The following is a 26,117-nucleotide window of genomic DNA, read 5'->3' on the forward strand; positions in this document are numbered from 1 at the left end:
AAGACAAAGTTTCCATATTAAAATAGGAATAATAATAAGACCTACCTCATCTAGGTTGTTATAAAGTTTAGATAAGAAGCAGATCTATATACCTATATATAGAGAGAGAGTATGGCACAATGACTATCCCAGAGTAAGCACAGCCCCCGGCTAATGATGTCTATTATCCTGGCATACATAAGATAAGGTGACAAAGTAAAGAAGCATGTGCTTTTGGTAATGGTAATGATAAAAAACATAGAGATAAGGTATTTTAGTTTGCTCAAGCTGACAAAATGCAATATACCAGAAATGGGCTGGCTTTTAAGAATAGGGATTTATTAATTTACAAGTTTACAGATCTGAGACCATGAAAATGTCCAAATCAAAGCATCAACAGGAGATCCAGTGGTCCTGAACTTCTCTGTTCCATGGCGAGGCACATTGCAGAGTCTGGTGGTCCCTCTCTCTCAGTTTCTGGCTGCTTCCTTTCTGTCTGACTTTCTTTCTGAGCTCTCATGCCTTGTCCTCTGTCTTCTGTGTATGTCCTTCCCTCTCCTTTTCTGGCTCTTTCTCTCTGTCTTTCACCCTGTTATAAAGGACCCCAGTAATAGGATTAAGACCTACCTGGAGCACCCTCAGTGAAAATAACCTAATCAAAAGGTCCCACCCACAACAGGTCTATACCCGCAGAAGTGGATTAGTGCTGAGAATGTGATTTTCTGAGATATATACAACTTCTAACCATCACATAAGGTTGTACAAATATAAAGCTCTATATTATACATTAGAAAGTTTAAGCAATGTGTCCTAAATAAAACAGTCATAAAAAAAAGAAAACTAGATAAATGTTACATTGATGAATACTACCAATAATTAGCAGAATAGCTTTGCTGTTGGTAGTGTTAATAGTAGTAGTTGTGCTAAGTGTTTCAGCTAGTGCTAGTAAGCTCTGGTGCCATACTAAAGACCATGTGTTAACATCTACTCACACACCTCTGATTATCACCTTCATGCAGCTAAATCCTAAATCTATGTGAGAGTTCCAACTTTCTACATCATGTCCTGATAGAAATTCCCAGCTAAACACCTCACTTAATGTCTCAAATCCAGATGTTCTAAATCAAACCACATTTTTTACTCTATTTTTTAAATCCATGAGCACAGTTGTCTATTTAGATAACCATAGGAATATGGAAATGCATGATGGCTGAAAAAGGAGAAAAAAAGAGATGGAGAAAATGAAAATGAAGAGAGGAAAAGACAAGTATAAAAATAAGGTAGGTAGAGAGGGATATTGAATTCCTTGACAATGTCTGAAATCTTTAAATTAAAAATATTTTAATTCAGTAATATTTTCTGTCCCTTGCTGTTTTTTTTCACTAGGAATAACCAAACTTTCTAGACAAACTGATTGAACCACTCATTCATCCATTCAACAAATATATATTTTACCATAAATTGTGAGAGTAGTCCTTATAGGTATCGCCAGAAAGCAGAAAAGTTAAGAGCCACAATCCTACTTTCAAGTTGTTATTAGCAACTTGGGAAAAAAAGAGTTAAGTTATCAAAAAAAAAAAAATCATTAAAGCCCAAACCAGAGGGTGATGTTCCCAGACTTCCATGGGGCAGAGGTTAGTAGACTTACTATTCAGCAGCTTACTTTTGAAGGTTCCCCTTGGAGAACTCTAAACAAAATTAGCAATGTAGCAAAGGCAGTACTGTGAGGGAAATCTACAGCTTTAAATGCTTACATTTAAAGAGAAGAAAGGACTCAAATCAGACACCTAAACTTACAACTGGAGGATTTAGAAAAAGAAGAGCAAAGTAGAACCAAAATGAGCAGGAGGAAGGAATTACAATGGAGACGAATGAAGTAGAGAATTAAAAAATAATAGAGAATCAACAAAACCAAAAGTTGGTTCTTTGAAAAGATTCATAAAATTGACAAACCTTTAACTAGACTTACAAAAAAAGAACAGAGAATACAAATAACTAAAATCAGAAATGTAAAAGAGAACATTACTACACAAACCACAGAAATAAGAGGATACTATGAACAAGTATACGCCAAGAAATTAGATAACCTAGATGAAATGGATAAAATCCTAGAAACACACAAACTACCTACACTGACTCAAGAACAAACAGAAGCTCTCAATAAAGACAAATAAAGATGTTGCATAAGTAATAAAAAAAAACTCCCAAAAAAGAAAAACCAAAGACTAGGTGGTTATGCTGATGAGTTTTACCAGACATTCCAAGAAGAATTAACATCAATCCAGCTCAAATTCTTTCAAAAATTTCAAGTGGAGAGAATACTCCTGAGCTCATTCTATGAGGCCAACATCACCCTCATACCAAAGCCAGAGAAAGATAACACAAGGAAATTGGACCATTTTCCCTTATCAGTATGGATGCAAAATCCTCAAAATTACAAGCAAACCAAATCTAAGCACACATTGAAAAAATATATACCATGATCAAGTCGGATTTATCTCAGGTATGCACGGGAGGTTCAACATAAGAAATCAATTAATGTCATATATGACATTAATCAAATAAAAGAAAATTCACAAGTCTTTCAATTGACACAGAAAAGGCATTTGACAAAATTCAGGATGCTTTCATGACAAAAACACTAGAAAACGAGAAATGGAGGGCAACTCAGTTAGAGGCATATATATAAAATCCACAGCTAACAACATACTCAATGGTGAAAGTCTACTCTCTCCCTCTTAAGATCACAAACAAAACGAGGATGCCTACTGTCACTACTGTTATTCAATATTGCACTGGCAGTTCTAGCCAGAACAATTAGGCAACAGAAAGAAATAACATGCATTCAAACCAGAAATGAAGAAGTAAAAACTTTCCCTATTTGCAGATGATATGATCCTATATATAAAAAACTCTGAAAAATCCACAATATAGTTATAGAGTTAATATAGAAATTCAGTGGAGTTTAGGGATACAAGATCAACATGGAAAACTCAGTGGAGTTTCTATACAAAAATAATGAACAATCTGTAAAGAAATCTAAGGAAAAATTCCATTTACAATAGCAACTAAAAGATTCAAATATGTAGATACAAATTTAACCAAGGATATCAAAGTCTTGTAGTGTTAAAAAAATTGTTAACAGAAATTAAAGTCCTAAATAAATAGGACATTCCCTGCTTATTTATTGGAAGGCTAAATATTATTGAGATACCAATTCTACCCAAACTGCCTTACAGATTCAATGCAGTACCTACCAAAATTCCAACACCCTTCTTCTCAGAAATGGAAAAGCCAATCATTGAAGATATAAGGAAAGCAAAGAGAAGTGTTCTAAATAGTAAAATTATTTGGCAAAATAACGATGAGAATTTGAGTAGGCAAGAAGAAAATTCTTTGCTTAGTGGAAAATTACTCCACATTTCTCTGTAAATCATGATTGAAAAGCATGCTCTATTACCCACAGCAGTAAATGCGAGCTAATTGCTCCTAAGGCCATAAACAGTAAGGTCTGCTCAGTAAATACCAAACCTTGAACTGGTTCTTGTCTTGATAAATTCCCTTTTACATCCTACACATTAACCTTTAAAACAATTTAGTCCTTTATTCATTTCTAAGTAATTACCAAACACATCTTTGCTTTCTTTTCCCCCTTCCCCAAACTAACAGTTCAAGGTGTTTTTTTTTTTTTTCACAAAATATGCAAAAATGGTTTTCTGTGTGACAGGCTAACCTGAATGGCCTTGCAAGGAACAGCTGCATTCATCTATAGATAGAAAATGAAAAATCATAATGTTTAGGTCAAATAGCCTGCATTCGGTGACTAGAATGAATATTACTAATAACAATGCTTTCAGAGTAACTGAGATAGCTCTAAGAAATTTTTTCTGTATAAAGTTTCCTGTAAATGACAATATGCTGTTTGTCTTCTTCAACTAAAACAGCATCTATTAAAGAGAACTTTCCTAGGCAAAATATTAAAATTTTACAAAATAACATGGTAAAGAAAAATGACAGAGCATTCATTTAGATGTTACTACAAATAAAACCCAAGCAATGTAAAAGGTAAACATCCTTTGGTTCCCTTACCTTCATCTTTTAAAGCAAATGACACTTGCTTGCATTTTATGAGACTCCGAAAGATTAAGATGCAATCAAAGTCCACACAGCTACTAAATGACAGAGTGAAAACTTGAATCTGGGTCTCTCGAATGCTCAGGTCCTTTCAATACAGTCCATTGTTTCCCAAAAGTACTAGGTAACTTTGAACAGAAGAGGAGAAAGCCTTGGAGGAGAAATAGGATTGATACATTTACCTATTCCTTATAATTAGAATAAAATAATATGTCAAAGTCCTGAAACGCTAAAAGGTCACATCATTTGCAAATTCAAACACAACTTAGCCAGTGTGTTCATCTTGCTTTAGTAATTAAAAGATACCTAAAGAGGTAGCATATATCTCTGCCAAAATCAAAAGTATGTATGTTGCACATTTAAAAAGAAAAGTCATCATACTTCAACCACAGCAGATGTAAATGATCTACACAGATCTCAAGCAATTCAGCTTGGAGGAAATCAATGTGGCCACAGTTAAACCCGAAAATGTCTCAGTCTGCTGAGTACGTTTTCTTGACTGTATATAGAAATTTTGGGCTAGGAAATATGTATATAGTCTATCAAATCCTGAAGAAAAATCATTTTTCTAGAATATGTGTGTAGGGGCATTTTGGGTAATAGGCTGACTAGAAGGAAGGAGGGAAAGTCAGGAAATCAAAGTGTGAAGTAAACCAGTGTTGTAGAGTTAAAATTTTATGTAAAGTAGCAATGTCTACAAGATAGACTGAAGAGTGTCTTTTCTAACATAAAATATCTGGCCTAATAGACCATCAGGAAAAATTGTTCATCTTGGGAGAGTTACACTTTTGCTCACTTATCTTGTACAATCAGGAGTAAGAATCTTGAACTTAAAAGACTAATTTTGTCCATAGTCTCAAGGAGATCACTAGTTTCACACTTTTTTTTCTTCCTCAAATCACAACTTTGTATTTGGGAGCATAAATGTTGCCACAGCCTTATGAAAATGTCTCACCCAGGGTAAATAAAAACATGTTTATGCAACAGCTTCCTTTGGGCTTGAAAAATACAAGGAGTAATCTGATAGAAAAGGAACACTGAAAATCTTCAGTTGGGATTGAAATTCATCCCATGAAATTACTTCTCATTCTCTTAATTGGCTGTATTTCCCCTAGTATTTCAACACACATGTTTGAATGGTTTCCTGTGACTCTTTAGAGGGACAATCTGATAAGAAGATCCTACTTTTGTCACTTTCTATTTCATGACAGAATTTTTCATGCTCTAATTACACTTAAAGGACTCTGCTTTATTAACCAAATGACAGAAAAAGCAAAGGCATCTAATACTTATTCCACCTGGACATTTCACATAGCTGAATGACTCTTCCTATTTAAAAATGCCTCTCTAGTGCATTTATTAAAATGAGCTTTCAACAAAACCATTGAACACAGACAGAAGATAGCTTCAGCTATGCTAAATCCTGAATTCCTCTGTGTACCAAAATAGCTTCATAAATATTTCAGAACAGAAAGGGGGGAAAGCACTTAGAAATTAGAAGTATGGCAGTGTCTACAATTTTAGGTATAGTCACAAAGATTCAAGTTAATTCAAAAGTTATAGAGCACCTAGTATTGTGTTGATAATACTAGGCTATGGTCAACACAGGTGACACAAAAAACAAATAGCAGTTTCAACTTTCAAAGAATTCATGGGTCCAAGTGAGAAAGGTAGACATATGAACAAACAATTCAAAAATATTGTGTTAAGTGCTCTGGTAGAGGCCTGGAAAGATTAAACAGAAGTAAATAGCAGCTTCAATAACCTTGTTTTTAGCCTCTGCCATGTGTCGGTGTGCTAAGTGCTGTCATCCATGATATCTCATTTAATCCTCATGACTAATGTCACAGTTAGATATTTTGAGGGCTGTGAATTCATTTATTCAGAGAGGATTTATTGAGTTTCACCATATGCTGGCACTACTTTATGCACCGATTAAATAACAGACAAGACACAAAAATCCTGATAGAACTTCCATTATTTTGGAAGGAAACAGAAAATAAGCAAAATAAATAATTAATTATCTATTACAAGGGAATAAGTTATATGGAGTAAATTAAAATAAAATGTGGAAAGAGTACGGGGAGTATAATTTTAAAATGGAGTCAGGGTCAGGAAGTCTCCCAGGAGAAAGTGACATGTGAATGAAGATCTGAAGGAAGTAAGAAAGTGGAAGGATGCACTGACTGAGAAGTAGATTGGTGAATGATTGTGGATACATATGATCGAATATTGTGCTGCTACAAAAAGGAATGAAGTTGTGAGGCATGCAATGATATGAATGAACCTGTGGGACATTTGATGAGACAAAATAAACCAGAAACAAAAGAACAATTATTGTTTGGTCTTCTTTAGAAAATGCTTATAAGAAAACAGGGGCCTAGATTGTAAACTTTATATATATATAACCCGGTATTTAGAGATAAGAAAAAAGCTGATCAGGTCAGATTAAGGAAGGAATACAGGAGTAAGGAGGACATTGTCTATATTTTAGAACCACACATACTCTTTGAGATCAAAGGAAGAAAGGTTTATTTGGTCTGGAACCAAAATTTTCTGTAGCGCATAATCTAACTCAACCTATCTGTGTAGCTCATTTGAGAAACTGAAACACAGAGAGCCCATAATAAGAAAGAGGGCCTTTAATCCTGAATAGCTTAATGTAATGCCTGGATATACCATAGAATATATTAAGCAGATGATTAAAAAGCAATGACAAAGTCCCTTGAGGGAAGGGAGAAAAAATATTGAACTATTAAACCTTACCTCAGAGAATCTGCTGAAACTCTGCCAAACTTTAGGGATGCCCAAATAAGTAGGCCAAGCCCTTGATCTTGAGGCTTACTCTTGTGAAGCTTATGTAGGTTAGCAGAGAAGCTTAGCCTACATACAGATAAGCCTAAGAGTTACTTCTGGAGGACCTCTTTTGTTGCTCAGAGGTGGCCTCACTCTCTCTAAGCCCAACTCTGAAAGCGAAATCATTGCCCCCCACCCTGGGTGGGACATGACATTCAGGTTGTGAAAGTCTCCCTGGCAGCATGGGAGAGGACTCCCAGGGATTAGCCTGGCCCTGGAACCAAAGGATTAACAATTCCATCCTGACCAAAAGGAGGGAAAGAAGTGTAACTAATAAAGTATCAGTGGCAGAGAAAGTTAAAAATAGAATCAAGAGACTACTCTGGAGGTTGCTCTTATGCAAGATTCAGTTAAACATTGCTACCTATCATAAACTTGCCAAACCCCAACCAAAACCCTCCAGCCAATCCTAAAGAACACTTGGGCAATATATAAGACTCCACAAGGGTTCCATGCACTAGAGTAACTTTCCAGAAACCTACAACCTCAGGATGGGTCCTGGACCAGATAAGTCCTGAAACCTAGAGGGCCCATCTCTCTCAGAACATCATCTAGCTTCATCTCCCTACCCCATATTAGTGACAGCCCCTTCCAACATGAAAAAGCTAGAATGCCTGTAGTCCAAATAGTCCTAAAGAGAGGGATAGAAAGATCAAAGGTGATGATGGAGTTATGCAGAGAAGATAGGATTTGACAAACGAACATGATTGTGGAATCATTAATTGATATTTCTTTCAGTCTCCAGTATCTAAGAGCAGCTAGGAGTAAAAACCTAAAATTGTGGAATTTTAACCCCCATGCCAAACTCTGAAATTTGTTCTACAACTAGTTGCAGTGTTGTGCTTTGAAATTTATTGCTTTTTTGTATAAATGTTATTTTTCACAGAAGAAAAGTCGATTGTGATGATAAAAAAAAATTATTCCTTCTAGTCTCCTATATTCTTGAGAGATAAGAAGGAAAAACCTGAGAGGATCGTATGGTATCCCATGACAAACTCTGGGATCTGTCCTGTAACTACTTGTGAAGAGTGCTTTGGAAACTATTGCTTTTTTCTTTCTTTGCTTTGTAAATATGTTATATTATACAACTAAAAAAAACCTTTTTTTAATCTAGCTCTAATCATCACTTCCGGCATATAACATTTATTGAATATTTTTCCAACCATGAAAGAAGTCATGTCATTGGCATTTCTTCCATAATACAAAAAAGATCCTATCTGAATAAAGCATTAATGGTATAGGTCCTTCCACCAGGCTCTAGCAATGCAGATTCAGAGTTCTGAATGCATGTGAAATCATTCCCTGGAATGTATTTTTCCCATAATTATTATTACTTAGTTTTTATTTTCTATTTCTGTGTTATTTTGTTATTCACATCCTTATTTTAACAACTTCAAGTCTTTGTAGAAGTGTTAATGAAGAGATACATAAATATACAGGGAAAAAGATGAAGTCATAAATTAGATGTGGGGAAGGACAAAGAAAATAGATGTTTAATTCAAACCTTTCTTGGTTTCTTATGAAGCAATGGTCTAAGGAATTGAATATTCACTGATAAATTTGATTTTGCTACCAATTCTTACAAACTCCCAAAAAGAGTGTGAGCATCTGAAACAGGAGAAAACCCACAATTCAAGACCTTCAAACAACCAATTTCTGGAGACAAAAGATGGACATCTATCTAAATCTTCTATTTCTGGTTTCAATTATCTCCTACAAAAATATTTTAGTAAAATAAATATAATATTTTCTTGTTCTGGCTGCTTATAATAGTCATGGATATAAAAAGCATCAGAAACAACAAAACGGGTACACACACACACACACAAACATGTATAGTAAGAGCACACCACTATACTGCAGAATACATGGGAGTCATGTCCCACATAGCAGGGAGGGCAGTGAGTTCATTTGCCAATTGGCTTGGACAGAGAGGCCCCATCCGAGCAACAAAAGAGGTTCTCTGGGAGTGACTCAGGCATAATTATAGATAAGCTTAGCTTTTTCTTTGTAGGAACAAATTTCATACAGGCGAACCTCAAGATCAAGGATTCAGCCTAGTGAATTGGTTATACCCACTGCTTACATTTCAGGAATTCTCTAGATGGGAAGTTGAATATTTCCTTCTTTCTCTCCAGTCCCCCAAGAGGACTTTCCAAATACTTTTTTATTCTATGCCCATGACTTGATTTCTTAACGTCAAAATCCACTTAGAGCTGCTTCCTTTTCTCAGCTCCTGTGGCCTTCTGGAATCTCCTGGGGCAGTTTCCTTCTGATTTTCTAAACATCCGTGTCTTGGTTTCTGTGTGGGCTCTTTTGAAGACTCCAGTAAACTAGTTAAGACCCACTTTGAATGGGTGGAATCACATTTCCATGGCAACAACCTAATCAAAAGATCCTACTCACAATAAGCCTACACCCACAAGACTGCATTAAAAGAGCATGACTTTTCTGGGGTATTTGACAATTTCAAACCAGCACATTCACCCACTGTGAAAATTCACAACCAAGGCTATGATTTTTATTGAAACCTTTCCTTCTATGAGGATGTGTGTTGTCCAAGGTTCTATCTGAATCTCTCATAATCTTCTATCTAAGTCTATCTTAGACTGCCCAATACCTTTAGTTTAAAAAGACTGGCCCAACCTTCCTGAGCACAAGTGATGAGAATTGCCTTTATTGCATGCACTGTTTGAAGCTTTGCTTCAGGAAGAAATCCCTTGTAACTTTTCCTTATCTAATTCATCCCATGGGTAATTCCTTAGGAATTGTTTGGATAGCTTGATCACACCCTTAGAAACTAAAATCTTAGGCTGTTTTACCTGAATATATCTACAAACTTGTTGTTGGAAGTGAGCCTTATTTGACATTTGACATTAATCACAGACACTGAAGAAACAGCTGAGGAAGCCAGAACTGTCTTCTGTAGCCAAACAAATCTCACTGGACCCAGCCACTGCTTGGTGTTGTTTTAACTTGTTGTGCTGAGATGTCACACCTGACAACCAGCTAGCACATCTTTCCAAGGACTTGCTAGGTTTAGTTTTTTTTTTTTCCTGCCTCTAAATACAACACATGTTAGCAACTTTCACTGACAGATTTCAGCAGTATTTTTCCCCTAGTCAAGCTGTTAGCTCAGTTGTCAAATACAGGGATTTTCTTAGTCTTCAAAGAATTCAGGATCATAATCAGAATTAAGGGAAAACAGCAAAGTCGATTGATGGCAAGCACAACCATCAAGATTTTCCAGCAGCTGCTTTGTTGTTTACATATCCTCCTCACCCCACCCCCACGTCTCCAGCACACAGAATACTGAGGAAATGTACCTGGGTTTATAGATACAGATAACTGAAAAGTACCGCTATAGATGAAGTAATGGTCGAATGAAAGGTGATTTTTAATTATCAAATTTCTTGGGTCTGGTAATGTTTTTGGTTCATACAGAGTCCCTTAGCTGACCCCTAGATTATATGTGGGTTCTTCCTAAGAAGCTAGAAAGGTGGGGTGGTGAGCAGAGGCAGGGAAGATGTCAAGGACCAGGTGGAACTTGGGCATGCTATGTAAGAGGCCTTGTTCAAATTATTAAATCCACATGGGACAAGGCAAGCAATGCAAAACTGTGTCTAAAGGTAAATGTATGAGAAAAGTTTGAGTGGTTTGGCATTGGAGAAAATTGAAACGGAGTGAGGGAAATTGGGGATTAGATAAACCTGGTTGTCAAATATTTAAAGACATGAATGCTGGTCTTGAAGCTGGGTATTCTTTTTAGGGGGTTCCTGAGACATCTCTTTGGGAACAGAGTTTCCTCAAACAGTCTCAGTATGCACTGTGTTCAAAACAATTACAGTGGTGGAAAGGCCATAGAAATAAATTACCCAGGAAACATGGTCCAAGAAGTATAATTTCTGTTTTACACAGAAGAATCTAAGCTCTTTGCAAAAGAGACATTTCTCTATTTATGAGCAAATGAGAACATGTTCAGGGTCTGGTGCAGCTGAGGTCTGTTATGCAGGCAGAGCAGTTTTAAAGCTGCAATTCTGCCCACAACCATGACCTACCGGGAACGCGAATCCAAACTGTTTGTCAGAGTTTGTTTAGGGCTTTCCACGGCAGCTGCTTCAGTTCACACTTACAAAGGAAAACAAAGTCAGTATTAATGAACAAGGTCTTTGAGATCCCACCTGTGTTATATCATCAGCAGGAGAAAGATTTAAAACTTTCCTCTCCATCTCAATCAAGCCAAAATTTCTTACTTCAGTATTGCCGCTTAATGTCTTGGGCTCCTGAGGCAGATTTACTCACAAAGTACAATGTTGAAGGTTTTTTTTCTTCCTTTTTATATAAATTTGAAGTAAAAAAAGATAAGGTTAAGGTAAAGCAACTGTTTATATAGGCCATACTTTTCTATGATTTACCTTTCACTTAAAACCAAGGCACAAAAACCCGAATTCACCATCATTTTAAAGAAAACCCTTAGTGACCCCAACAGTTGCCAAGAGATTGGACACCTTCTACATTATGCTACGTCCTTCGAGGAGTGTAGTAATTTAACTCTTTTTTGGCACACTTGCCTTGTGTTGTTTGCAAATAATTTGTGTCCTCATCTACTGTTAACACCTACCAGAAATAGAAACAGAAAAGTTGATCTCAGTGAATGATTGCATTGGTTCAAATTCCCTAGGATCCTATATCTGTCCAGTCCTTGAGGCAACATATGCTCAGCCTGGTCATACCTGGCAGGCTAACAGAGCATATTTCTTTCATACAGGGCATGGTTGTGAATCCTCAGGGACAGCATGGCCCACATTTACCTCTGAAACACAGCTGTCATTGGAATTTGAGAGGCAGCATGACGAATGGTGTTTAGGAAGCCATGTGGTATTATGGAAAAAGAACTGAATTTGGAATCAGAAGGCAAGTGTTCAGGTTCCAGATCTAACCCTTATTAGCTGCATGATTTCAGGCAACTCTCTTCAAATGCCGCTCTTCAGTTTCTAATTTGTAAATATGGATAATGTTTCTGAGGCTCAAATACAATAATGTGAAAATACTTGGTAAACAATGAAACAGCATATACATGTAAGACCAGAACATGTAATTAGCAATCAAAATTTCATATTTTGCATCACAGGATGTCAATTAATTAGCCTATCCCAAGTAATTATATTAACTCATTTCCAAAAAAAGATCAATTAAAGAAAGACCTTTCTCTCCTCATTCTAAAGTGCTTTAGTAGACATTTACTCTTCAATATAGTTGTAATTATTGTGAGAATCTAGGGTACACTGGAGTCATATAGTACTGTCAGAGATTTTGAAGCTATATTGATTCATCCGCATTCACATTTTTCTCATGTCCAGGTAAGAAGAATGAGTAAAGGCAAAAATAAATGGTGCACTCTTGACAAATCCTGGGTTCAGCAGCCTCCTTCAGCTGTATTTAATCATGAGTAGAAATTTCAGAATAAAGAATCTTCACAACCTCTTGGAAAATAGGTGCATTATATTGATATGTAAGGCTCAAATATAACTTTGACTGAAGCTGACAAAGGAAGACTCCCAGAAGTGGGAAATTACCAGAACTCTAGACTGGCTGGACTGAAAGCACATCTCACCTCAGACAGTGGCATCTAATCTTGCTGGAATCTGTTTTCCATCTATTAAATGGTGGAAAGATGGGGGGTGGGGGTTACAATTCTATTGTTCCTAACTTTCTTGTGTCATAGGCTTTTTTATATATTAAAAACCACAACCACCATATAAGGAGACATAATATCATCTCTATCTTATTATTAACTGAAGCTTAGAGTATTTAAATAACACAAAATAAAATTTATACCCAATATCAGGGAATTCAAGGAACCTCATAGGCATCTACAGAAGATTTCATGTTAAGGCTCTCTAAATTAGAGCACATAATTTTTCTACCTGTGAGTTTCTTTTCTAAAATAGAAAACACATATTCTCATTTGGGTCACACACAAAAGCATACCCTGATGTGGCCCATTTCCTTCCAATGATAGAAGAAATATCACCTACAAATGGGCATGTAAGACTATTACCCTGGAAGATAAGAGCATAACCGCATCTTTTCAAATAATGTCAATGTTCCTAAGTAATAGAAATAGATTCTATTCCTGATGACACCCAGATAAACTGCTACCAGTAAACTCTGAATTCTCCCTCTGGTTATTCTCTTTCTAAATGCAAACTAAATTGGCCCATGAGCTGAACACTTACCATTTGAATCCACCCCTGTCTGAGCACAACTTTGTCAAATCCAAATCAATATGGATCAAATGTTAGAATGCGATCAACATATTTGCAGATGTGCAAGTTCTCCAAAAACGTTGCCTCTGTGGACCCTTTTTTAGGAGACTCTAAAATGTAAATCGCAAAAATAAATCACTACAATGTAGACCAAAGGGAGCAAAACATGTATCTGTAAGGGTTCTCCAGAAAAACAGAACCAATAGTATATCTAACTCTAACATCATCTAGATAGAAAAATAGAAAGATAGATGATAGATAGATAGATAGATAGATAGATAGATAGATAGATAGATAGATAGATATTTAAAACATCTATTATAAGGAATTGGTTCATGCAACTGTGGGGACTGGCAAGGTCAAATAGGCCACAAGCTAGAAACTGATAAAGTTGATGCTGAAGTCCCTAGTTGAAATTCCACGGTAGAAGCTGGCTGGCTGGAAATTCCAACAGCCAATGCTGAAGTTGAGGCAGAAGTTCTGACCTCTGAAATCATTAGTTCTGGCTTTTAAGGCCTCCAAATATTTGGATATGGAGACCTCCCACATTGCTGAGGGCAATTGTCTTTGTTGATTTTAAATGCAATCAACTGATTATAGACACAACTGATAGATACAAGTGCCATCTATGAGATAGTCTTCCAGTAACCAGCAGGTCAGTGCTTGACCAAACAACTGGACACCATAACCTAGCCAAGCTGACACATGAAATTAACCATCAATATAAAATGCAGGAAATAGTAGCTATAACACAGGAGATCTCTTTGAATGACAACAAAGAGAACTAACAGTTATTTTACAGAGCTGTGGAAAGATGTCAGAAATCTTAGCCAAAAACTTGAAGAAAGCCAAGGAAAAGGAAAAAGAGGTAACTGACTCCCGAAAAAATGAAAGTGTATAAAAGAAAGAAATAATCATAATATGCTCAGCAGTAAATAATATTTACAAGGTAATAATAATGAAAGTTCTGAATGTGAACTTAAACATCAAGTTATTTCAAAAGTTTTCAGGAAGAACAAATACACGTACATGTATGTGCGTGTGTGTATGTTTGAAGAGAGATATTAGAGAGCCAAATCCACATCTTACAGACAACAGATAATACCAAATGAAAAAACAGTAATAGAAGCATTCTGTTAGAACTATGTAAATAATTACTAGAAGCAACAGCTAAAAGGCTTGAAAATGTAGGAGGTGAGAGATGGAATGATGAAAGGCAGAGTTAAACCATGTAATATTATTCAACTTTTTAAATTATGCATAATAAATACTTGGATAAATCTCAAACAAACATTAACAAGATGAAAAAGAATATAAACAGCAACGATCATACCCGCCTCAATCTGGGAAGGGTTATGTGCTGCTGCTGCTGTTTCCCTGTGTTCCAGGGAGGTTCTGTTTCTACCTGAGCTCATCTTTGTGGAACCTCTTCCTGCACCCCATATTGGAGGCCACAGGTCCTCGTGATTCCATAGAGTATCAGAGCTGAAATTGTTATGCAATTTTTCATTGTTTTCGTTTAGTTACGATTAAGAATATAAAGCTTCTGGGAAAAAGAGATTCCTTTCAATGAGTCAATGGGTTTTAAATCATTTTGGTTAAATGATCCAGTATATTGCTGGTACTAAACAACTGAGTCAAGATCAATAGTGGAAATCCCTGCTTTCAACTTCTCACGTTCAGTTATATGAGCTTTCAAAAGTCATCACTAGGTCATGGAGGTTCAGCAGGCAGAGTTCTTGCCTGCCATACTGGGGACCCGGGTTCAATTCCCGGTACCTGGTCATGAAAAAAAGAAAAAAAAAAAAAGAAGTCATCACTTATTACACTGGTATGTTGCCTGGTGGCAGTCCACTCCAATTCTAAAATATGTGCTCAAAACCAAAAGCAAAATGGCATACCAATCAGGAAATCCTGACTAGGGATATTTTGAAAATATGGAGTATGAGTCAGAACTGTGTCCCCCAATGCAGTAGGTTGCTGAAAGGAAAGGTCACTATTGCCTGCTCAAGATTTGAATGAACTATGGATGTGCCAACACTTTCTACTTCCACCATTCCTAGTATTGCCATCTGTTTCCACTTCACAAAAGATGGCAAAGAACATCCAGAATGGGTCTCTTACTAAGAACCCAGACCATCTTTGTTCACTCTGTCCACCCAGTAGCTACATTAGATTTTGGACTTCGGCACACAACAGACTCTTTTATAGGAAGGATCATTTAGCTTTCTCCAACCACCAGGGAACACCTCATAAATTTATACCTTTAAATGCTCAAAAACGGATAAAGACAATGCAGATGATTTATGCTCATTGTTCTAGGAAAACAATTCTATAAGTTATATTAAAATGTATGAATTTCCATATCAATTTTTCTAATCTACAAAATGTGTTTATACACCCATTTCGTAGTAGAAAGGCTAAAGATAGCCCAACCACCCATCTAATGCATGTTTCCCACCCTATCCCTGCCAATAATGGAACACCAGTACCGAGGTATCTCGCTTCATCCAAAAGCAGCCCAATTGTGTACTCTACTGAGACTTGGGAAATCTTTCTTTGATCTATGGCTCTGTGGTTTGCACCCAACAATCATTTTATTTCCACATCTTAGTTCTTAAAATATTTGATGACAGTATTCAGTTCTCCCACCACAAGTCTTTTTTCTTTCTCTTCTGTTTTCAATTTACATATCCCCAGTTTCTTTAGCTATACTCATTCACCACACCCTTAATTCCTTTCACTGGACAAGGTAATATGGAGAATAGAATTGCTTGGGATTTTGAACAAGTGCTTCAAAGACAGAAAATCCTGTGTTCTCTTCCTATTTCTGCCCTATATGTATATGACTTTGAGCAAATAAAATCTCTAAGTTTCAGGTTCCTAATCTATAAGAAACAGAAATAACAATACTCACCTCTTAATGATATATGAACAAAGACTGATCTAGAAGCCTGAAGGATAACAGGCATCAGGAAAATGCTCTGTTGCTGTTGCTGTTTCTGCTGTGGTGGTCTTTGAGTGCTCCAGTTTACCTGTTTCCTATAAAGGGAAATACCCAAATCTGAGTGTGATCTGGCCAGCAGTGAGCAGTGTCATAATATTGGGCTACTGGGCCAAGTTTTCATGATTGGCAGATCTCTGCCACTTCTTTGCTCACCCCTCTATCATGCAAAAGGTACTGATTTCTAGTCAGGCCATAGAGCCACGTCACTCTTTTCTACTATCCAGGTCTAGCCCTGCACTAGAATACAAATGAAGAAAATGCTGGGCTGTGCTTTAAATTCCAAAGGATCTCTTTTGTTGACTCTGAGGAAAAATGGCAGTGTGGTCTCCCTATCATAAAAGGTGAAATGGTAAAGATACAATGCAAACTGTTAGACCATCATTGCTGGTCCTTTTCTAGTAATGTACATGACTAGAAAACAAGGCCTTGGATATGCAAGATGGAGCATGTACAGGTTACAGAGCAATGCTAATGAATAGTGAATGCCATGTTAATTTGGATATCAATATTCGGGTATCAAAGGAAATCTTCATTTGAAGAATAAACCCTGGATATCCTCGGGAAAAATTACCAATTTGTATTGAAGTTAGTTCCAATTAAAAAAATAAAGTCAAGGTGTCCATGGATTATTTTCCCATTCAATGGATATGGCCTCTCAAGGAAGAGAAACCCATGAGATCGCTGAGTTTTGAGAACAAAAACCACAGCAGAGATGGCAAGGCTGAAAAAGTCTGACCAGATTTAGGGTAAACATCTGTCTGTGACACATAAATGGTGTGAATTGAATGCATTTGCTTTTTGTTGAACAGAGGCTATTAGACTTTTAAATATTATGGTTTTTCTTACAAAATTAATATTCACTCATTGCAGAAAACTTAGAAAATTCAGAGGAGCAAATAAAAACATGAAATTCTCCCATAATGTTACCACCAGAGAAAATCACTGTTTTTAAAATCTGGGTATAGAAAGCAGATACTCTTTTCTTTTCTTTTGTGGGATCCTCAAATCCAGGCCCATCAATCAGGGTTTGAATCTCATCAGTTCAACCTCTCTACATAATCTGTGTCCTGAGTTCAAATCCTGCTGATTTATCTTTCCCTCTCTCGGCTCAGCCTCATCGCTTTAACCAGATCTGATGTGGCACTGTGTGGGGCCTGGTGCCCCAGGAATACAGCCAAACTCAAGCTGGCACTTGGGGCCCTTGTCATCTAGGCTCCCACTGACACTTTAAGGCATCTCATACTCCTCCCTCCCCCCCATCTACACACAGAGCCCCACACCATTAGCTCACACGTGTCATGCCTTACTTCACAGGCCTAGGCATTTGAAGTTTTAAGGACTGGAAGTGGGTGGGAGAGAAGGTGCAGTTAAAGTGATTAGAAATGCAAAGAGAAAGATCAAATTTTGTTCTTCAGATTAGGATTAGGCAGCATGACCCAAGTGAAAGGGGATTTTCTAAATAACTTAATTCCAAATTACTTTGACAAATCAGTCACCAAGCTCAGAGACGTGAGTTCCCAGAGTCATTCTAGAGTGTAGAGAATTCCTCCTTTGGCCCAGACTGGAATCAAGAGAGAAAATGAGATGGAGGGGAGTAAACAAAAATGACTCTCCTTCCAAAGCCAGTGATAGTGGAAAAAAGAAAGGAAGGGGAAAGCAGGAGAACAAAGTGGCCTACTAAGGATCCTAATATTTCCCTTTTGGGTGTTGGCCCAGACAGGGAGAAAATAATTAAGTTGTAAGGGTAAACCGAGGTCAGAAACAGGTTATTGTCCCCACTCCCTGTTAGGACTCAAATAAGAAATGAGATTTTCCAACACTTATCTGATATGTGGTCACTTCCATTTGATAGAAAAGCAAGGACAGGTACAGAAGGGGGCACCTGAGGATTTGTCTTTACTGAATGACCCTTGGTACACAGATGATGTTTGGAGTAGTTGAGTCTGGTTTAGGAGTAGGAGGTAAGGGCTGCTTGGCTCATCACAGAGGACTCTAGAAAGAGCTACAGAGCCAACCACAAAGTCAAGGCCAAATGGGATTTCCCAATCAGATCCAAGAGAACACTCCAGGTCCAGCAGGAGCCTAGGAAATAACAAGCATCTCCAAGGCAGAGAGAACCCAACCAAAGTGAAAGTTAACTGGTCTCAAACTTCATGCACATTTCAGCAGGCAGACAACATCCGGTTAACAAGGGGCATCAAGTCTGTGGACCCTGAGTCTTCCCCACCTCCACAAGACCACATAAGTCACACCTTTCTCAATATAACAAGGACATCATCTTAGGGAAAAAAGTCAAGATGAGAAAGAAGTTACTGAATGACAGTTTTATCAAAGAAAAATGAAGTTCTTTATCCAAGAAAGACAGACTGTTTTCTAAATGGACTATTTTGATAATTAGATCTGATGAAGCTTTAATTCCTATCGAACATTTAACTTTTTTTTCATTTATCAGTAAATAGGGGTTTTGGAAGAAGGTCAATTTGTTATGAACATAATAAAGAAATTTCATTTTTATTGTGCATACTAATTGTGAGGTGAATTACATTTATGAATCTGCTCCTCCAAATCTGCTACTCACAAAAGCTTGATTCAAATTGCCAATTAGTTCCATCCCTACAATGGTTATTTATATTGAGATCTCATGGATACAACCTAAGGATTGCTAAAAAAGAGTAATCCATACACTGCAGAAAGAAACGTATACATTTATGATAGAGTTACCTTAGGTAAAAATCTGCATAAATATCTATAAAGTTACAAATTAGGTTTCTCAAACTCCCATTTTCTCCTCCCAAATTAGTAGCAAAAGCCTTAACTTCCAATTTCGGGCTCATATGCATTCTTATCTAGTCTCACTTCTTCATATACTGTCTAAGCTTTTCCTTCACAAGTCTTGTGTTTTCTTGCCTCAAGTCCTTAGATGTTGCTTCCTTTTACCAAGGCCCTTGGTATTGTCTCTGCTACCAAACTTCCTCTAACTCCCTTTAGGTACACTCTATTTAATGAATCTCTATGGAGGCCGGCTGCCTCAAATATAAACTAACCCACTCCGACTGCCTCTGTATTTGCTTGGGTTTGACTTGGGTCATTTGGTAACCTGAGAGTTCTCCTTCTAACAAGAATGCTGTCTGTGCTACTTTGCAAGATGGTTTGGGCATGAGAAACACCTTTGACAGTTATTGAAAAGGGCTCTCAGTGTTCAGCACAAGAATGCTGTAAGACATCCAGTGCACCCATCTTAAACACTGCATACCCAATAATGTGTAGTCGTTAATATTATAACAGCAGGTATCTTAGACACTGCAACCTCCCCGGCACATTTCTCCCCTGGATTTACGCTTACAATTACATTTTTGACATCATTCGTTTTTGCATTTATCACTTGCTGTTTTGGATAAATTGCTTAGATTTTGAGTATTTTTTATTACTATCCTTCTGAATGTCTTAAACTTTTGTAGTTATGAGTGCACTGCCTTCAGTTAGTCAAGTTAGAGTTGACAACTTAAAGAAGTTCTATTTAATGAAATTGTAGGAAAATTCTGCTTGGGAATGTTTTTTAATCTAATGAAGATTTTTATTCTTCTGTGAAATCTAATGATAATTTCTAATGCAGTAAAATTTTCATAAAAAAATGAAAGCAGAATCTTTTCTTTTCTGTTCTTATATAAACACATTTTTAAATACCATGAATTAAATGGAGAATAGGAAAATAAACATTTCATTTACATGACATCAGCATTCAAATCCATTACAGAGATCAAAATGAGCTATCCTGCTTTGTCTCCTGTCCTGGATGTGACTTCCTTTCATCATGATTCATATAGGCAAACCTCTGGCCAGTTCAATATGGGTATAAGGAAGAAGAGCCCAGAACTTTCATCCCCATGCCCTGTCTACTATCCTTGGAATCTCAGGTAAAAGAAAGAGGCGTAAACTGAGGGAATGCAATTTGCCAATGTAGGTGCATATCCCCTAAAATAGTATATTCATGCACTTGATAAAAAATAGCTGTTCCCCTATTTTGTACCAGATACAGAACTGTGCACTCTAGAGTAAACAAGGACACGGTGCTTGCCTTCCAGAAACTCACAAGATATGCACAAATTGTCCTACTAGGAAGAGACAATGGCTGCAAAAGAAACCGTATCAACAATAATGCTAGAGAAGTTCAGAACAAGAAACTTCCAACTGGGTGTTTGGAAAAGGGTTCAAGTAGAAGATCACTTTTGGTTGAGGTATGCTTTCTCAAATCAGACACAAGGATTTTGGCTGTTATACTGGAGAATGAAATAAAAATGCAGAGAGAGAAAACCAATAAATCAGTTTTGGGTATAGAGATTAAAAGAAATCAGAAATAGGGACAGCGGTGGGAAATGAAGCAACAGAAGGAGAGAAGAAAGTGTTGAGTAAGAGATGAAAGGCAGAAGAAAAAACTTGTTCTCCCCTCCCCACCCTGCTCTAGGCTCCCAAGACACTCTCAGGAAATCAGAACAATTTTCGAAAACTGCAGAACTAGGGAAGATATGTTTGTTCAACAAAAAGCAAAGTAGGCTATTAAGAACATAATCCACTAGAACAGGAAACGCTGACTGTGCCAGGGTGCATCGCCTTCCTGATGTATTTGTTCAAGTCAGCTGATTTAAGAATCTGTGCCTCATAGGAAGTAAAAATGTAAACAAGATCAAACACAATTTACATGACATGTTTTATTCAACTGAGTTTTCCCTGAAATTCACATGGGCTGGGTAAAAACAAAAAAGGTGGAAGATTGTTAGCATCAATTTTTTTCCTAAGATTCTGCTATATTTCAGCCATAATTTTGCAGCAAGTCTGTCAGGTAGAATAAAAGCTATCCTGCTTTGTCTCCTGTCCTGGATGCGACTTCTTAGATTTCTTCATCTAGAACAGAAATATTACATAACGAATAAGACTTGTAAAAGAATTATTCAAGAAAATCGGGAGATTTGCGTATGTTATCATTTAGAGGTATGGTTATAGATTAATGGGAAAGCAAAAAAAAATTTTCAGTTAAAAAAAGAGATATTCTTTAGTGTCTCGAAATGGCACACAGCATGACCATCCTATCTTATGACTCTGAAAATGCAACTCCCATAGACAATTGAGTACACTGGCCATGCAATTTCAAACTGTCCCCTGAACATTTTGTGCCACTGTTGTTTTATGTGTATTACTCACTAGCAAGTTATTTTGTTGTGCCCTTTTAATTTGGGGAAGGATTCAAACAACATCACAATTCTAGAATCATCACCATGCAATGCCAGTTAAGAGGTTTTTAATGAAGTGCTTCCTACTGGGACCCCCTATATAAAACAAGTTGCCTAAAATTGCAAATATAACCCTGGCCCAATAGGATTTTGGCATCTAAAGGGGAAATATAGACTCAAAGTCACTAAAGAAGAGAAAAGGGCAGCATACCATAGCTAGGGATATTTTTGCAAAGGGGATTTTCTTCATTGCTCTATGCTAAATGGTGTAATGCTGGACTGAAACCTCAATTTAGCTAGTTAAAACAGCTGCTTAGAAAGAAAAAAATCAAAGGCCAATGCACATTATGAAACTGACCTAAATTCTCTACCTAATGATTCAATAAATGCTTGACTATAAAGGGGATAAAAGTACTTAAGTTAAGAGATGAGGTTGAAGCTTATCATAACTTGAGTAAATTTGTACTCTGAGGAAGAGAGTTGATCCTATCTTCTATAAAAATGTTTAATCAAATACAAAATTACTATAAAGTCAACCTTAAACCTATCAGGAAAATGAACATTTAAAACAATGACATCAATAACAAAAAGAAACTCACATCTCCCCGTATTTTAAGGTAGATATGTAGATGATAGAGAGATAGATACTTTATGTTAAAGTTGCCTCATCATTGATCAAACATACTGGCCTAAAAAACACAGCTCACCATGTGACAACATATTTTGAAGAATAATGAATCTCTCTCACTTTAGGTGAGGATAGTAGTGCTAAATAATAGATTTTACTAATAAATCTACTGCCTAAAATTGCAAATTTAGACTTGGGAAACCTGTTCTTTTTTAAAAGGCAGCACACACGACAAGTCAAGGCAGCCACCCATTCAAGATGTGTTTATTGAACAACTTACTGCTTACCAGGCATTGATCGGAATGTGGAGTCTGGAGACACAGAGCTGCATCAAACACAGTCCTTCTTGCCAGAAGCTTGGTAAGGGTCAGGTAATCACAAATACCTTGGAACATAGATTTCAGACTGGTGAAGTCTCTTTCCATTGGACCAGAATCCTTAAATGAAAATCTCAAATGCAATTTAGAAAGATATTATGAAGAAAATCTAGCCCTTCCAAAATAGTGACACAACCTTGCTATGTGCAAGAAAAATTCGTCCTCCCAGATTCCATGGTATGAGCACCAATTTGTATCTCAACAACTTTAAGTAATCCCCTTCCAAAATTTTTGCCTGTGATCACAGAATGTACACTTAACCTGCTGCTTCCAAAAAATATTTTTAGGAAAACTTTCATATCCTTTCCTCTGTTCTTAACTTTTTCAAATTCTGGCAATGTCCTCCTTATTTCCCATTTCTGCCTATTTCAAATTTACACATCCATCAAGACTCAATAAAACGTCATCTTCTCTTCTCCATGGAGTCTCTCTAATTCATTCTGTTATAATTTAGTTATATACTGCTATGGCAATTGATTTTTGTTTCAGTTACAGTTAATACTTAATGACACACTGGAAGAAATGTGACCTGCACCTGCCCACTCCTTTAGATTCGAGATCTCTAAGTCTCTGGACACTGCCTTCCACATCTTTGCACACATAGTACATATACCACTACACATATTCAAAATAGCTCTCTTCAACGAGTGAATGAACAAAGGATTCATGGCTTAAAGCCACGACATGTAGAGTTGATGACTACATAGTGAGAGCAAAAGCAGATATTGCACTGGCCAAACAGCTGTCTTTCAGGAAAGCCTCCTTCACTCACTTTCAGCAACACCGAGGTGACCTCAAGAAATTACTGAACCATATCCCAAATCCTGGACTTCCAAATGACCTACATGTTAAAATTCAGACCAGTGAACAAATTTGCAAATTGAATTGTCAAAGACTGTCTTAAAAACACGCTCCTGTAAGCAGGCTTTCCTTGGAAGAGAACTTCCTGGATGGTCTCAGAATTACTGGATTCATCACTGCATTTGAAATTCCTTTAATCAAAGGTTAGCATTTGAAGGAAAAACCAGAATGCACATGACCACTTCTTCCCTGTTTCACCTCTGCACATTATGACTGAATTGAGGTCCTTCTTGACTATCCTGGTTAATACTGCACACTACCTGCTCCCCCTTCCCTAATTTACCTTTTTTCCCCCAGAAAATGCTTATTATCTCTTTTATTTACTTACTTTGATAGTTGTTTATTGTCTGTGTTCCTTACTAGAATTTAAGCTCCACAATAAATTTTAATTTTGTTATCCTAAGAACCTACAACAGTGCCTGGTACATAGGAAGCTCTAGATAAATATGTGACAAAGTAGTGAATAAATTAGTAGGTAGGAGCCTGCCTTCTTAAGTATTTCTCTGTCAGTGAGATCAGTAAAGGACTATAAATAGAACTGCTGACTATATAATATACAGAGATTAAAGAGATTTAGCATGCCAAAAATACATATTTATACACTTACATACTTATGTTCACAGAGAATCTCAGTGAGGGGAGGAAGGGGTAAAAAAAAAACTCCGGGTGGGCCACGGTGGCTCAGCAGGCAAGAATGCTCGCCTGCCATGCCAGAGGACCCAGGTTCGATTCCCGGTGCCTGCCCATGATAAAAAAAAAAAAAAAAAAAAAAATACTCCTATAAAATCTCAACTTGCCCACAATATCTGGGAGACCTTATAGGTACAGTTCACTACTAGAAAGAGGGCAGTCTACATTTTACCTAATGATGCACATGTGTGCAGAAGGTGCTACAGAACCATTACTTTCCCTGTTGATACAGGGTTTTCAGTTGGTTTAGAGCAGGTTTCTCAAGCATGACACTATTAACATTCAGAATGAATAAGTCTTTTTTTTAGGGCTGACCAATACATCATAGGATGTTTAGTAGCCTCTACCGGCTAGATAAAAGTAGTTGCTGACCCCAAGTCATGACAATCAAATATGACTCCAGAAATTGCCAAATGTCACCCATTGCCAAATGGAGATGGGGTAAAATAGCCCCGTGCTTGAAAATCCCGGGTTTTGAGTCATCTGGGATGAGTATCTTTCAGTCCTTCCCTCTCTGACATCACTTCTTTCTTCCATCTGAATTCCTAATCTGCATTTTCTACCTTTCTACCTTCCTCTCAAAGTCCCAGCTCCAGCCTGGAGGCTTCTAAGTTCACAATGGCCAACATTTCATATTTGTCCGGAAAAAATGATGGACAATCTTCACTGGCCAAGACTGGAGAAAGTTTAGGTAGGTCACAGCAAAGCACCTACAAAAAGCAAATAGAAAGGAAAACAGCTTCATCTTGCTAATATTGATCACCTTTCAGAGCATAATTTCTGAGCATTCTTGACCAAGTTTCTGCCTTTATATCATGTCCCCCAGGGTAAAAGAAGGAAAAAAGAGGAAGAAAGGAACAGAGAAGCTTCCTCACTGCACAGCCTCTTTCATACCCTATTTATCTCTGGAGTGGTGAACCAGAGCTCCTCAGCGATGAGCACCCAAGAACTCTACTTTCAATAATTTCAATTATTCCTTTCAATAATAGACTTCAATCAGAAAAACTTTTTTTCTAATATCTCTGAGAAAGAGACTAACATCTATAGCCTCAGTTACTGATAGGGGAGAGAGATGCAGTTTCTCATTTCTTCTGATGTCTTTTTGATAGATTTTAAAGCATCAAAGCCCTTGACAGGACCCAACAGAAGCAAGGAGAGATATAGAGAAGTATTAGGTAATAATGCAGACTTTAATCACCATTCTTGCTTAAATGTATTTAAAAAAATACTGCTTTGGCCTTTAAATAGTTTTGCAAGTCACAGTTTCTGACAGCACTGTCCAGAAAAATGCACTGTGTGCCCAAGGCACTAGCACGGAATCAAAACATCCACTATAAATATCATGGCGAATCCGATTGCACCAGAGAGAAATAAACTTCCTAGGAGCAAGTTCGAGATTTTCCAGGAAGCACTGATTCTTTCAGCACATTAGAGAGATCGTTTGACATGCAAAGATTTAAGAGCTCTCTAAACACGCAGCTATATAGGCACACACCCAGAAGACAATTAAATTGGAAGCTCGTTTTCCTGAATTCACAGCAGGGATATAAAAAGCAGAGACAGGAGGTTGATGGAAATTAGATACTGTTTCCCCCATGCCTTTAAAAATCATGTACGTTACTGGGATTTTCATTTTCCTTACACCCAGCTTTCCATATCTTAGGACTACTTATTTGCAGGTTTCTTGCCCTTGTATATATTATAAGTAAAAAGCTATCAATCTCCCTTATACCACGCATTCAGAAGGCCAGAAGAGAGGTTACTTTCCAGTGCATTCGGCATCAGCCAGGGGAATATTTGATTTTGCTTCCACCAGACCTTCCACATTCAACCTAGGGTGGCTCAGAAGAAAGAAGTTAAAGGAAATGGAATGGGGAAAGGAGAGAAATAAAAAGACTTTGGCATCAGCATTTTCAGAGCATCCAACTGGGTGGATTATTTCTGGGGCAAATAAGACAAACAATCCAACACAGTAGCTTTCTTTTTAAATAAAGGAGTGCATGCTAAACATATCGTACTGAAAATATTTTCCTAAAGCCTGATGAAATGTCGGGTTGAATAAGTTGGGTGTAAGGTAGCCACACATACTTT

At 37.1% G+C, this 26,117-nt stretch overlaps 1 long non-coding RNA gene across 5 annotated transcripts in view; it reads right to left on the bottom strand.

Moving 5' to 3' along the window:
- Positions 1-375: 375 nt before the first annotated feature.
- The window catches only part of LOC143668106 (uncharacterized), a 53,788-nt gene continuing 28,046 nt past the window's right edge, over positions 376-26,117 (bottom strand). For 2 of the 5 annotated variants that reach the window (XR_013168308.1, XR_013168305.1), the window contains exons 2-8: positions 22,386-22,483; positions 16,156-16,280; positions 14,916-15,017; positions 13,209-13,348; positions 11,151-11,301; positions 4,069-4,241; positions 376-568 (exon numbers count right to left, since the gene is read on the bottom strand). This is a non-coding gene — a long non-coding RNA (uncharacterized LOC143668106). Of the gene's footprint in view, positions 569-4,068; positions 4,265-11,150; positions 11,302-13,208; positions 13,349-14,915; positions 15,018-16,155; positions 16,281-22,385; positions 22,484-24,589; positions 24,737-26,117 lie in introns of all 5 variants that reach the window. The other 3 variants (XR_013168307.1, XR_013168306.1, XR_013168309.1) reach the window with 3 other exon arrangements.

Source organism: Tamandua tetradactyla, chromosome 24, assembly GCF_023851605.1.
Source record: "Tamandua tetradactyla isolate mTamTet1 chromosome 24, mTamTet1.pri, whole genome shotgun sequence".
Classification (NCBI taxonomy): Eukaryota; Metazoa; Chordata; class Mammalia; order Pilosa; family Myrmecophagidae; genus Tamandua; species Tamandua tetradactyla.